This window comes from Euprymna scolopes, chromosome 10 (genome assembly GCF_053919585.1).
Source record: "Euprymna scolopes isolate OS-2025 chromosome 10, ASM5391958v1, whole genome shotgun sequence".
NCBI lineage: Eukaryota > Metazoa > Mollusca > Cephalopoda > Sepiida > Sepiolidae > Euprymna > Euprymna scolopes.
In genome coordinates, this window is record NC_136491.1 from 53356248 (window position 1) to 53371276 (window position 15029).

Sequence of the window (15029 nt, forward strand, 5' to 3'; positions counted from 1 at the left end):
AATTCACCTACAATACGAAAGTCGACGGAGGACCTTAATATAGCAAACATCCACCACAAGAATAATGATTACGATTATATAGTAATTATTTGTGTTTTTAATGATACATGTAGCATAACCTGTTCCAATGTTCTTTTAATAATTTACTAAGATGATGATTGTTTTAATCTAAATCTGAATGCTGACACGGTGATCTATATCTATATATATATTGACATAGACGTGTGATTTTGTGAAACATTTAATGTACATTTTCCAAAAGTATTTAATATTATATTTAATTAGTTAATGCATTTAATGATCACAATTAAACATTAGACGAAAAAGAGGAATGTTTTTTACACAGGAGTCACCGGTTATCAAGCCAACTCGGGGGTAAGGGTTGTTGCGTGTACAGTAATCAATGGGACAACACCGCAGTTATAGTTATTAATGGAGGTTTGATAAAGTGTCTTATTAAGGGAAGGGGTACAGGGGGGTTTATGTTAGACTTGAAAACAGCAAAGTTGTAGTCAGCTGGGAAACAGTCCAACGGAAGAGAGTTCCACAAGCGTACAGTCCTAAGAAAGACGCATTGTTCATGGAATCTACGTTTGATTTCGGTACAGTTAAAGAGTTGGGAAAGTTATTGATAGTGGTTTAGACTAAACAGGTGTTTTTTAGAAAGATTGGCGAGGGGGACGAAAGATTGGTGCTCACGCAAGCACTTGCCGTGGAAATTACGATACAACAAAGACAGACTCGCAACGTCAATCCTGTGTAAAAGAGGCTACAGGGAAGAGAAAAGGGAACCCCTGCTAAGTTACGAAGTCTATTTTGTACTCTATCAAGGCAGAATAAGCTGTAGCTAGCAGCTCCTGCCAAGATGCGGTAGCAGTAATCCATCCTTGGACTTACTTGGATTTTATATAGATAGATAATTGCATCAGCAGTTAGATATATACTGGAGCGGTAGAAAGATCTCACCATTCTTCCAGCGACCTTGGCAACAGATTTGATGTACGTGCTCCATTTCAGATCAGGAGTAAAGGTCAAGCCAAGAAGTTTTCAAAACATAACGCTTCCGCAAGACGAGAACCATCTATTTCAATTGATTCCAGATGGGGATCAGAGTGTATATAATGCAAATATAAGAGCTTGGTTTAAGATGCATCAAAAGTAACCACCCACTTATTTCCATATTGTACCACGTGCATAAGATCCGAGGAGGGTTTACCAGAGAGAACTTTGTCATTTACGGCCTTTAGGTATGTTTCCATATATGGTAGTGGCATCAGCATAGATGTCAACGAATGATATAAATATGCATTTTGGGAGATCGTTGATGTAGATCAGTAAGAGAGTTGGCCCCTGGATGGACCCCTGAGGGACTCCACTATTAATACTGTGAGCTTCTGATTTCTGCCCATCAACTACTACTCTTATAAGCCTATCAGAGGGAAATGATTTTATAATTTAGAAAACATTTACAGCTATACTGTAGCTGGAAAGCTTGCGAAGTAAGCCAATATGCTATGCCCTATCAAGACCTTTCATATGTCAAGAGCAATTGCCCTGGAGAGGAAGTCTTTGTGAAGAGACTCACTAAACAATATTAGATTAAAAAACCGATAGCTTATCTGCTGTAGATCTAGTAGAACGAAACCATATTGCATGTCACTAAGGAGGTTATTTCTACTGAAGTGGTAGACTTATTCATTATGGACTCTAGTAAGTTAATCATGACGCGTAGGAGACTTAAACATTTATGTTAAATAAAATCAAATAGAAGAACATTATCATTATCAGATATTATATTGTCTAGATTTTAATAGGACTAGTAGTATCATAGTCCATATCTGTTGTTTAGGGGTTAAAATACACAATAATTTATGTAGAATGATTTAGATTAATAGAAAAGGTATCTTACTAGTGCTGCCACAATGGTACTTGAGTGTCGATAGTTTATGGACCTTTCATGGCGATTAAAAATATATATAATTGTATCCTTACTTTCGTTCTTTGTGTCCTAAACAACCAGTCAACTAATAAGCTATACTATTTATAATACATTTTTTCGTTGATCGCAAACAATCGCCTCTTCAATACCCCAGCATTAAAGTAAATTCACAAAATTTACATGAACAAACATAATTAATATAATTCGAGACCTCTAAATATTCAAGGATGAGATTTCAATGAGAGCACAGTTAGTATCTAGCCTATATTTCTTGTCAAAAGATGTTACCAATAAATGATAACGAACCAACATAAACAGCTTGACTTGGTGAAAAATATGTTTTCTTCGCATTGTAAATAAAATCTATACTGCGAACATAAGTTATCCATATTATAGTATAATGATTGAAAACACGTTCATAATAATATTATAACCGACTTATACCTTACTCAGTGTGAAAAAAACAATTTATTTAGATCGAACCACAAAATTAAGAGAACTATTTATGACCATAGTGAGTATGAGAGGATCGATATACGAAAAATATACTTTCAATGTTATCCGATGGAAATTTAATTGTATATATATATATATATATATATATATATATATATATATATATACATTATATAAATATAGTATATATATATATATATATATATATATATATATATATATATATATATATATATATGCAGAGAGTGATAGGGAGGAGAGAGAAACAAAAAACTTAATTTTTATCTAAAATCTTTACAATGTCTACTATTTAATAAGGTCATTATAACATTTTATAATTAATACATGCACACCTTATTTAAGGTGGAGTTTTCAGATTTTCTATAAATATGTTAATAATATATTTAATTGAATAGCAAATATAGAAATTGGCAATGATTTTTTGGGTAATTTCTTGTCTAAAAGTGTGCATCAGTTTATTTAAAAATAATATTAAATTAAAATTCAATAATTCACATGTATTTAGTTAAAGGTGAAATAACCAGAATTTTTTTCGTATAGATTAACATTTCAGAGGTGCCATGAGCCACTACAACCGACACAAATGGGAAACCTTTTGGCCAGAAATAGTCAGATCTTCAGAGTGGGATTAAGGCGTAGTGCTTATTCTTTTCTGTGGCATCGAATGAGACAATTTAAATTTTCCCCCAACCAATATTTGCTTTTTTAATGGGATCTGGATTCTCTTACTTATATTCACATTGTTGGAGGGGCAAGTAAAATACGAACTAGAAAGTAAAAGTTTGATAAACAAGTACTATCAAGTTGTTATCTCTGCTACAGAACCGTTTTCGTCTTTGAAGTGAACATTGGTATTTACCATTTTATATGCGCCGCACGAGTTGCCAGAAATTATCTATATACAGCAACAGCTTTACTTAAAATGTCAAAATTGGTCGTCCGATTTTAGCTTTAAGTTTTTTCTATAAGTGCCCTTATATTCTAGGGTAGATATTGTGTTTTCTCTCTTAAATTAGATTAAATCTAAACAATTCGAGACGTTAGGATACAGTGCTAGCGTTCACATTGATAAACCATTGCACATACTGACATATTTCCATAAACTAACAGACTGACTATATATATAAAATGAACTCATTTTCCCCTATGATTTTGAACTTAATAATATTAAAAATGAAGAGATTTCATGCGAATGCACTTTGCACAAACTGCAGCACAATATTTGAGGTGTGTTATAAGCATATTACCTCTCCACTACCTCGATAATCGAAGATTCCTATATTTTTGTGTTGAGGGTTTACTGCCAAAATCGGTTAAATCAATGGAAATATAATTTTTTTCTCTCTAATTAATTACCTTTCCCCTGCCACCACAACACCGTTTCCGGCATCGTTCACATTGGACAGTTACGAAGGAACACCGGTTTAGGGTTTCTTTACTTCGTAGTTGCTTAAAAATCCTGGACTGGGATTTTATCGTCCCTTTCCATTCTATGCTTTCTACTGGGTGGAACACACCATTGACTTAACCGAATCGAAGGCTTATTTATGCTATTCTTTTCGCTTTATTTCGTTTTGTAGTTGCTTAAAAACTGGAATGGTTTGAACGTTCCTTTTCGTTCTATGCTTTCTACTGTGTGAAACGAACCATGGACTTAACCGAATCGAAGTGTTATTTATGCTTTTCGCTGTTTTTTTTTTTAAATTTTTCCGAACACGTTCATCATTTTCCCCCTTACTTTTGCTTTTAACCTCGATTTTTAAACATATTTAAACAGGGATATAACTTCGCTTATTCTTTATTTACACCCCGCTTACAAACACGTATCAAAACACCCGGACAACGCCGGGTTTCTTCGCGAGTTCCTATATATATATATATATATATATAACATGCACTTATTTTTCCCCTATGATTTTGACCATAATGATATCAAGAGATTTCATACGAATGTACTATGCACAAACTGCAGCACAATATCCGAGGTGTGTTATAGGCATATTACCTCTCCACTGCCTCGATAATCGTATATTCCTACATTCTTTCTGTTGGAAGTTTACCGCCACAATCGCTTAAAATAAATGGAATAGTAATTTTTTTTCTCTCTAATTAATTCCTCCTTCTCCTGGCAGCACACCATTGTCTCCGGGATTGTTCACAAGATACAGTTACGAAGGAACACCGGTTTGGATCTTTTTTTACTTCGTAGTTGCTTAAAAAACCTGGAATGGAAGTTTACCGTGCCTTTCTGTTCTATGTTTTCTACTGTGTGGAGCGCACCATGGACTTAACCGAATCAAAGGGTTATTTATGCAATTTTTTCGCTTTATTTCGTTTTGCAGTTGCTTTAAAAACTGGAAGGACATTTTTACGTTCCTTTTCGGTCTATGCTTTCTACTGGGTGAAACGCACCATGGACTTAACCGAAACGAAGAGTTATTTATGCCATTTTTTTCGTTTTTCGATTTGTTTTTTTGTTTTTTGTTTTTCCGAACACGTTCATAATTTTTCCCCCTTATTTTTGCTTTTTAGATCGATTTTTTTTTTAATATTCAAACAGGGATATTAATTCGCTTATTCTTTGTCCCCCCCCATACACACACCTTCAAACACCCAGACAACGCCGGGTGCCTCCGCTAGTTTTATATAAATAGCGGTTTTCTCTTAAACACAACTACTGATTCTTCAACCTATTTTTTATTAAGAAATAACAAAGAGAAGTCCTTGTCACAAAGGGGAAGATGCTTCTAAAAAAAAGCAATAGCAAAAAATAGTACCCATTAAAATAACGGAATTACTGATTTCAAATAAAACTCTCTTTTTTTCAAATAAGCGTGTGGTCAAAGAATATTATTCGAACTTATTTATTTCTTTCGTACTCTCAAATAAAGTTTTTCTTTATTCTATATTTTCTTCTGTTATATATTTTACTCTTGTTTTCTTTTATTACCAATACGATTTCTCTTACTACTACTACTACTACTACTACTGCTACTACTTCCTATTCTTTAATCGTGTATGTTTCTTATCCTTTTTTGCCTTTTTTATTAATTCTTCTTTCCTATGTTGCCAACACACAAGGATCCGTTTGCACGTATCGATTTACAGAAATGACATATATCGATTATTTGCATTCAATTAATTTTTAGAATCTGTTCAAACTCTGACACATTGTTTGTATATAAAGTCTTAAGTGTTTCAAACATTATATTTCGATGAAGAATTAAAAGCATTCAGCACGAGTGACATTCTAATAATGAAAATACATTTAAAAGACAAAATGATAAAAAATATTCATAAAAAACATAGTTTTCTTTGAGGTTTTGCCAACTGAAATATAAAGATTCGGTTCATAATGATACAATCGGCTAAAAACTTTCGTAGTTTTGTTAATCGTAATTGTTCTAGTCTTCGGATATTGGACGTAACAATTTCGACGGTGAAAATTGTGTCAATGTTTTTTAATTGAGGTCAACAATAATTAACGCTAATAGGAAATTGTAAACATCTAATAAATAAAGTTAGTGGTTAAAATGCTTTAAACGAGCTGTTTATTAAGAAATGCTTCTATTTCAAAACCGTATGTAAAAGTTTTTGTTCCATAGGTTACATTATTAGTAACATGCCCTTTAGCTTAAAGTCGGTTACAAATAATCTTTTAAAAGCAAAAAGATAATAAAATAAAGTTATCGCTGTCAAATCGTTTTATATTTTACTAGCATATCAGATCGGCGTTGCACGGGTGTTTGGAGGTGTATATTGAGCAAAACAAAAGACGTAGTAGGAAGGCATAATCGAACCCGTACCAAAAAGGAGGAAGAGAACGGGGAAAATCTGACGTCTTTGCTGTTACGAACACCGCCGAATCGGAAGTGACGGAGGTTTAATTAAGGCTAGATAATCGAAAGGAGGGGATGACTTTCGAAAGAATTCCGAAAAAAGCGACGCCCCCTGCAGAACAGTGCCGAGTTGAAGGTGAAGATAGTAATGTTTTAGCCAAGTTGTCGATATTTGTCGTCTGCAAGGTGGAACTTCAAAACAATACTGACCTTGTAAAAATACGTCGCCTCTGTCGAAAGTTTTGGGTGAATATGCAAGCATAGAAGCATATAGACATTTATATATTTGTAACTAAAAATTTTCGACCCAAACTGATGAAAAAGCTTGCAAAATCTCTGAATACCCTTTATGTAAAATTTCAAATGTTTAGACCAAAAATTGGCTGAGTACTTTAGTAGAAACCGCAGAGGTCAATTTTTTAAAACTTTGACCCCTATTATGACTTCTTAACATTTATTCTTTTGAGCTCTAATCAAGATACAAAGTTAGATCCAGGTCCAAGGAACCTATATTTAAAATTTCAAGTGTTTAGACCCCAAATTGTCGGAGGAGTTTGTAAGAATTGTAAAAGGTCAAATTGTTGAACTTTGGCCCCATAACAGCCAAATTTGTGGACGAAAACCGATCGTATAGATTTTCCCAAATTTCAGTACCCTGTATATCAAATTTCCAGTCTGTAGATTTAAAATTGACAGAGTTTTTGCGTAGGGAAATGTACCCACAGAGACAGACACACATACAGACACACAGACTAGTTCACTTTTATAAATATACTAGCATGTCAGCGCGGTATTGCCCGGGTGTTTGGAGGTGTATGTTGAGCAAAAAAAAAAAAAAAAAGAAGTAGGAACACAAGCTTGGACCCGTACCGCAAATGAGGAAAAGAACGCGAAAAAAACCTGACGTCTATGCTGTTAGGACGAGCGCCAAACCGCAAGTGATATTTTTTTAAATTAAGGCTAGACAATCGAAAAGAGAGGGTGACTTTAAAAAATATCAGCGAAAAATCGAACCCTCCTGTAGAAAAGAGCCCAGTTTAAGGTTAAGATATTACTGTTTTTAGCCAATTTTTCGATACTTGTCGTCTGAAAGGTCGTCCTTTAAAACGATACTTATATAGAACAAATTCGTCGCCTCTATCGAAAGTGTAGGGCAGACATGCAGACATACACACATACATACATACATACATACATACATACGCACATCATATTACATACATACATTTATGTATTGGTAACCAACAATTTTCGACCCAAACCGATGAAATAGCTTGCCCTATCTTTAAATATCCTTTATGTAAAATTTTAAACGTTTAGACCAGAAATTGTCTGATAATTTGGTAGAGACCGCAGAGGTAATTTTTTAAAAAGTTTAACCCCTATTATGACCCCTTAATATTTATTGTTTCGGGCTCAAATCAAGTTATTAAGTAAGGCCACTGTCCAAGGAACCTATATCTAAAATATCAAGTGTTTGACCCAAAATTGGAGGAAGAATTTGGTAGAGTTCTCAAATGGCAAATCGTTAAATTAACAGCCAAATTTGTGGCCGAAAACCGATCAAAGCGATTTTTATAAATCTCAGTACCCTGTATATCAAATTTTGAGTCTGTAGACTTAAAATTGACATGTACACAGACAGACACGCAGATAGACAGACAGGCAGATACACAGACACGTTCACTTTTATAGATATACTTACATGGGTGTCCGACGTTTCCCGGGTATTTGGAGGTGTATGTTTAGCAAAAAAAAATAGCGGTCACCTTTTTTAACTTTGATCCCTATTATGACCCTTAAAATTTATTGTTTTCAGCTTAAATGAACACATTAAATTAGATCCATATTCAAGGAACCAATATCTAAAATTTCACGTGTTTTGATTCCAAATTGTTGGAGGAGTTTAGTAGAGTTCTCAAATGATACATCGTTGGACGTTGACCACTTACTCGCCAAATTTCTGGCCCAAAACCGATCACATCGATTTTTCCAAATCTCAGTACTCTGTATATCAAATTTCGAGTCTGCAGACTTAAAATTGACAGAGTTATTACGTAGGGAAATGTACACGCACACAGATACACAGACAGGCAGATACACAGGCACGTTCACTTTTATTGATATACTTGCATGGGTGCCCAGCGTTTCCTGGGTATTTGGAGATGTATGTCGAGCAAAAAGAGTGGTCAATTTTTTTAACTTTGACCCGTATTATGACCCCTAGAACCAATATCTAAAATTTCAAGTTTTTAGACCCGAAATTGTCGGAGGAGTTTGGTAGAGTTCTCAAAGGTCAAATCGTTACACTTTGACCAATTAATCGCCAAATATCTGGCCAAAATTCTATCGCATCGATTTACCCAAATCTCAATACCCTGTATATCAAATTTCGAGTCTGTAAACTGAAAATTACAGAGTTTTTGCGCAGAGAAATATACACACACAGACACACAGACACACAGATACACAGAAACACAGACAGACAGACAGGCACTTTCACTTTTATAGTTTAGCCCGGCTTTGCTCCGGCCCTGGATACTGTTCATAACTTTATGTGCATATGTATATCTATATTAAAAAGTGTGGCATATGCCCGGGAAATCTACATCTAAAATTTTAAGTGTTTAGACCCAAAATTGGCGGAGTTATGTAGAGTCTGCAATGTCAGCTCTTTTTACTTTGACCATTTACAGCTAAATTTTCCCCATGAAACTGATTAAAAAGCTTGCTGCATATCTAAATGTCCTTATGTAAAATTTGACATTTTTAGGCCCAAAATTTGCTGAATAGTTTGCTAAAGACCGCAAAGGTAAAATCTTGTTAACGGTCAAAAACGATTAAAAAGTTAGCGCTATGTCTGGATACACTTTATGTAAAATTTCAAATGTTTAGAGCAAAAATTGGCTGAGTTACCGAAGAGTTTATTTTTTTTAACTTTGACCCCAATTCTGATCCCGTAACATTTATTGTTTTGAGCTCAAATTATATTAACAAGTTTGATCCATGTCCACGTAACTCATATCATAAATTTAAAGTGTTAGGATCCAAAATTGGCAGAGGAGTATTATAGAGTTTTCAAATGTTAAATCGTTAAAATTTGACCCCTTGAGAGATAAATTTCTGGCCAAAACCGATTAAAAAGATATTCCCAAATCTCAATACCTCTTATTAAAATCCTTAGTATATAGACTGAAAATTGACAAAATAGTTTGGTAGGGAAATGCACACACACAGACACACACATACAATTTCACTCTTATAGATATGCTAGCATGGGTGGCCGGCGTTGCCCGGGTGTTTTGAGGTGTATGATGCGCAAAAATAAAAAAAATAAATAAATAAAAATAAAAAAAACGCTCAATTTTTTAAAACTTTGACCTCTATTATGACCCCTGAAAATTTCTTGTTTAGGGATCCAATCATATTATTAAGTTAGATCCATGTCAACGGAATCTATATCTAAATTTCCAGTGTTTAGACCCAAGATTGTAGTAGAAGTTTGGTAGAGATCTCAAAGGTAAAATCGTTAAATTTTGACCCCTTAATCGCCAAATTTCTGGCCGAAAATCGAACCCATCGATTTTTCCAAATCTCAGTACCACTGTGTATCAAATTTCGAGTCTGCAGACTTAAAATTGACTGAGTTATTGCTTAGGGAAATGTACACACACATACACACGCAGGCAGGTAGACACTTTCACTTTTATAGATATATAGATAGATAGATTAATAGCTCTAACAATCATCTTTATGAACTAACATACAAAAAGACAAAAATGGGTTGTTTATAACGGCTATGTATAAATGCGATGCGCAATAATAAGAGAAGCACGTTCCCAATGTAATAATATGTAATATCAGAAATTATTGTTGTTTTCATGCCCGTTTCCAATATTGTATTCACTTGTATACTTGCTATCTCATTGCCGGTTATAAGATATGTAATAACAAAACAATATAACAGGCTGATGACTCTGTGAATTAAAAACTAGCAAAAACACGCACAGAGACACATTAATATAAATGTATTAATAGATAGTAATAATAAATATCTGTGAATTATTACGTTTTAAATTTCTAAAAATGTATACTGAAATTGTACATCTAAACTTGTGCACCAAGGAATAAAGAAAAGTGGTCTTAATATGTAATTTTGAATTCTGATAGATAAGTGATTAAACACTGAGTTTTAATTTAGTTATTTCCCTAGATTTTCCGAAATATTTTTTATCAAATATCAACATGGAATAATATGCATCTAATATTTATGCATTTACTGCATATATATATATATATATATATATATATATATATATATATATATATATATATGTTTATATAATAAAATACGCATCAAGTGAGCTTGAAAGCCAAATCACAACGTAATATTAGGAAAATAAACAAATATGTGTTTGAAATTTATCACCAAATTATATTTCAGAGGTATAATTTATCTTCAGTGTGTTGTTTTTTTCCTTTTCTTTTTCCTTGCCATGTTGTAAATTTGGAGAAAGAAGTCTGTAAAAAGGACCTCGTTCTTTCTAGCGGTTGTATTTTGAAATGTTTGAACTGTGCGTAGGCAACGCGAGAATAACGTCAGTGATCAGAGTTCATATAAAAACGTTGTTTTAATTTGAATAAGATAAAATACGCATCAAGTTCGCTAGAAAGCCAAATTACAACGTAATATTAGGAAAATAAATAAATATTTTACTTGTTTGAAATTTATCACAAATATATTTCAGAGGTATAGTCCATCTTCAGTGTGTTGTTTTTTTTCCCTTTTCTTCTTCCTTGCCATGTTTTAAATTTGGAGACAGAAGTCCGTTTGTAAAGAGCCGCACGTTCTTTCTAGCGATTGCATTTTGAAATATTTTAACTGTGCGTAGGCAACGCGAGAATAACGTCAAAGATGCGAGTTCATGTAGAAACGTTCTTTTTATTATAATAAAATAAAATACGCATCAAGTAAAAAAAAGAAACAACACACTGAAGATGGAGTATACCTCTGAAATATAAATGTGATCAATTTAAACAAGTAAAATCTTTGTTTGTTTTCCTAATATTACGTTGTGATTTCGCTTTCAAGCGCACTTGATGAGTATTTTATCTTATTAAAATCAAAACTACGTTTTAATATGAACGCTCATCCTTGACGTTATTATATATATATATATATATATATATATTATTTTCAAATTGAGTCAATCATTAATAGTGTTAAATTTCGAAATAAACGCGATTTTAAAACATTATTTTACATATGTAATTATATACACAGGTAAATTACGTACTTGCATAATTACCATATTAATTTACAGCTTCAAGAACATTTTGGAAGTGTAAATTTTACATATTCATCAATTTACAACTTCTCCATGTAATCTACTTGGAAACATCGCGTTTTGCATTCAAACTATATATATATATATATATATATATATATATATATATATATATATATATATATATATATATATATATATATATATGTATATATATATATATCGCAAAATTTACAATTCAGTAATTTTATTTGGTTCGTATACGCATTCGTTAAGAATATGTGTAGATGCAGTTTCTTAATTATAGTCTATTCTGATTTTTAGAAGCGATTTTTCTCACCATTACTAATATTTACAGACACACACACAAACACACGCGCATATATATATATATATATATATATATATATATATATATATATATATAGTTATGAGACGAAATATAATAAATAAGTAATAAATACACAAGGAAAACATTAAAAGAAAATCAATTGTGGAGATAGAATCATATATTGATCCCTGTTGTCATGCCAATGATATCAATATGCATTGAAAAGTTTTCTTCGTCTAAGTTACATGCAATGTATGCAATATGTATTCATGCATTCTATCAAATCGATAAAGTATTTTTATCTTTCACATAATCTGCTCAGGTGTTTGCCTTCGCTTAGTATACAGAGAAAAGGGATGGGGCTTTCATTTATGTATAAATAAATTCACACATGATGTATACATATATATATACATATATATATATACATACATGTATATATATACATATGTATGTATATATATATATATATATACATATGTATATATATATTTATATATATATATATATATATATAGAGAGAGAGAGAGAGAGAGAGAAAGAAAGAGAAACAAAAAGGAACAAACTGAATTATGTGTTCATCAAGGTTTCGGCTTTTTTTTTTCGATACTTCCTCTGGATAAAATAAAGACGGAACATTGATGATCACATAACTCGGTTTGTTCCTTTTTGTTTCTCTCTTTTATCGTAAAACAATTTCGATTTTTCTCATCACCCCCCATATAATATGTGTATATATATATACATATATATATATATATATATATATATATATATATATTAGTGTTTGTACGTCTAAATTATTAATCATTATAATAATGTTTGCACTAATGTTTCAATTATCACTGCTATATATACACGTATACAAATACATATTTTCTGATCACTCAAGTAGGATTTTTTTTTATTTATATAAAATATGACAAATGTTGTGTTTATTATATATATATATATATATATATATATATATATATGTGTGTGTGTGTGTGTGTGTGTGTGTATATCCATTAAAAGTTTTCTGCTTAAAAATAAATGCATATATTTACGCCATACTAGTAGGAAATTATGTATCATAAGGTCCCTTTTTCTCGTAGGTAGCAACTATTACAACGGAATAGTATGTGGATAAACCTTCAAGAAGAAGAAGAAACAAAAACACTAGGGGGTTATTCACACTTGTGTCTTTATCTATTGTGAGAAAATAATCAAACTACACATAAGAATCATGTATTAATTTTAGCCGCAGAATCTCTAACTGCTTTAACTCATCAAAAATTAATTTTTGACATGTTTTTATTCTTTGTTTCAATCATCGTAAATGTAATTGCCCTGCAAGAAATATTATCAACGTTTCGTGTATGAACAGAGATAACTTCTCCAATCTATCATACTAAAATACAACTAAAGTTGATTTTATTGCTCTTATGGATTAATATCTGCTTACAGTCCGCACGCAATGCCCTATAGAAAACTTAACAATAACTAGCACTTCTTTAGAATGCACGGTAAAATGTGAAAAAGCTCATAATTTCATCGTGAAATAATTTAGACGTTCTTTATTAGCTTTTAGTAACGAAATGTGTATGCCTTTCTCCCATTTCATTAGCAAAACACCAAATCACTGTGCTACATGTATCCATCTTAATGGAAGCACTAACCAAATATGAGTTGGTTTTTCGGCCTAAATTATGTTCTTTCTATATATTTGAGCAAAAATTATGAAATTACCCAATAATATTAAATAGCGCATGAACAAAAATAAATAAATAAATAAATAAATAAAGATAATAGATAAACCTTGTCTGTATACAATCTATATATCTATAAAAGTAAAATTGGCTGTCTGTGTATCTGTGTGTGTACTTTTCCCTACTAAACTACTCTGTCAATGGTCATTCAACAGACTCGAGATTTGACATAATAGGTATTGCTACATTCAAGATCTAACAATAAAATAATATGGACGATATGAAATATGGTTTTCGGCAAAAAAGGTTGGTTAACTAAAGATACAGTTGTTTAGAATTACTACTGTCAATACAAAAAGAAATGACGGCTTGGTGAAACTCGGATAAAAACCAGGACGAAACAGTGAAGGGTACGACGGAGAAGGAAGGTACTCAAATTAAGAACCGCTAACAGGCCAGACTCCCAGTGACTATTTATTCTATTAACAACGAAATTCAACGGCAATAAAATTCCTTTTAGTTTTTCTTTGAAAAGTTTGGTCAATGAGAAAATTTCAAACTTGTATTTATTAGAAACAGTTTCTGCAGACTTGCCGTGGGTTGGGGGAATGCATTTTCCTTTTTGTGTTTTGGATGATTTCGGCTTGACTTACTCATGAATCAGAGACCGGAATTACCTTAACGATCGTTTACCCTCTCCACCTTTATTTATATGGCATCTTAACCCATTCTAGATTATTGCCGAACCCTCTGGGGCCTACTAGATAATTCTAAAACTGGTAATCCTTCTAAGCTTTCTGTTACATATATATGGATTTTAAACTATTTCGTGAATTAAAACTTTTGAGATTTGATTATTAAGATAGCCTAGAATACGTTAGCACACATTTTAAACTGTTTTATTGATTTTCTATTATTATTTTACCGAAATGCTCCTTCGTAACACTATTGAAATTTGGAAAACAATTTCAATCGCTTTTCACCCATAATCTGGTTGTCAAGGGTCATAGTTCAAGGATTTGGCATTTGAAAACTCTACCAAATTCCTCCGCCAATTTTGAGTCTAAACACTTTAAACTTTAGATGTAGGATACGTGGATGTGGATTAACCTTTTTAATTCTATTTGAGCCTAAAATAATAAATGTTAAGGGGGTGAAATTGGGGTCAAAGTAAAAAAAAAACCTCTTCCGTCTCTACCAAATTACTCAGCCAATTTTTGGTCTCAGCATTTAAGAATTTACATTAAGGGTATTCAGGCATGCATCAAACTGTTTTAATAAGTTCTAGGGCGAAAATTTGGCTGCCAAGAGGTAAGAGTTAAAAGAGTTTACCTTTGCAGACTCTACCAAACTCCTCCACCAATTTTGGGTCTAAACATTGAACTTTTAGATGTAGCTTACCTGGACACGAGTCAAACTTTTTAATATATATATATATATATATATATATATATATATATATATATA

At 32.3% G+C, this 15029-nt stretch overlaps 1 protein-coding gene across 1 annotated transcript in view; it reads right to left on the reverse strand.

The window, feature by feature from the left end:
* Nucleotides 1–15029, reverse strand: part of LOC145285994 (uncharacterized) — a 1089650-nt gene that overhangs the window by 482502 nt on the left and 592119 nt on the right. The gene's annotated exons all lie outside the window — the stretch shown is intronic.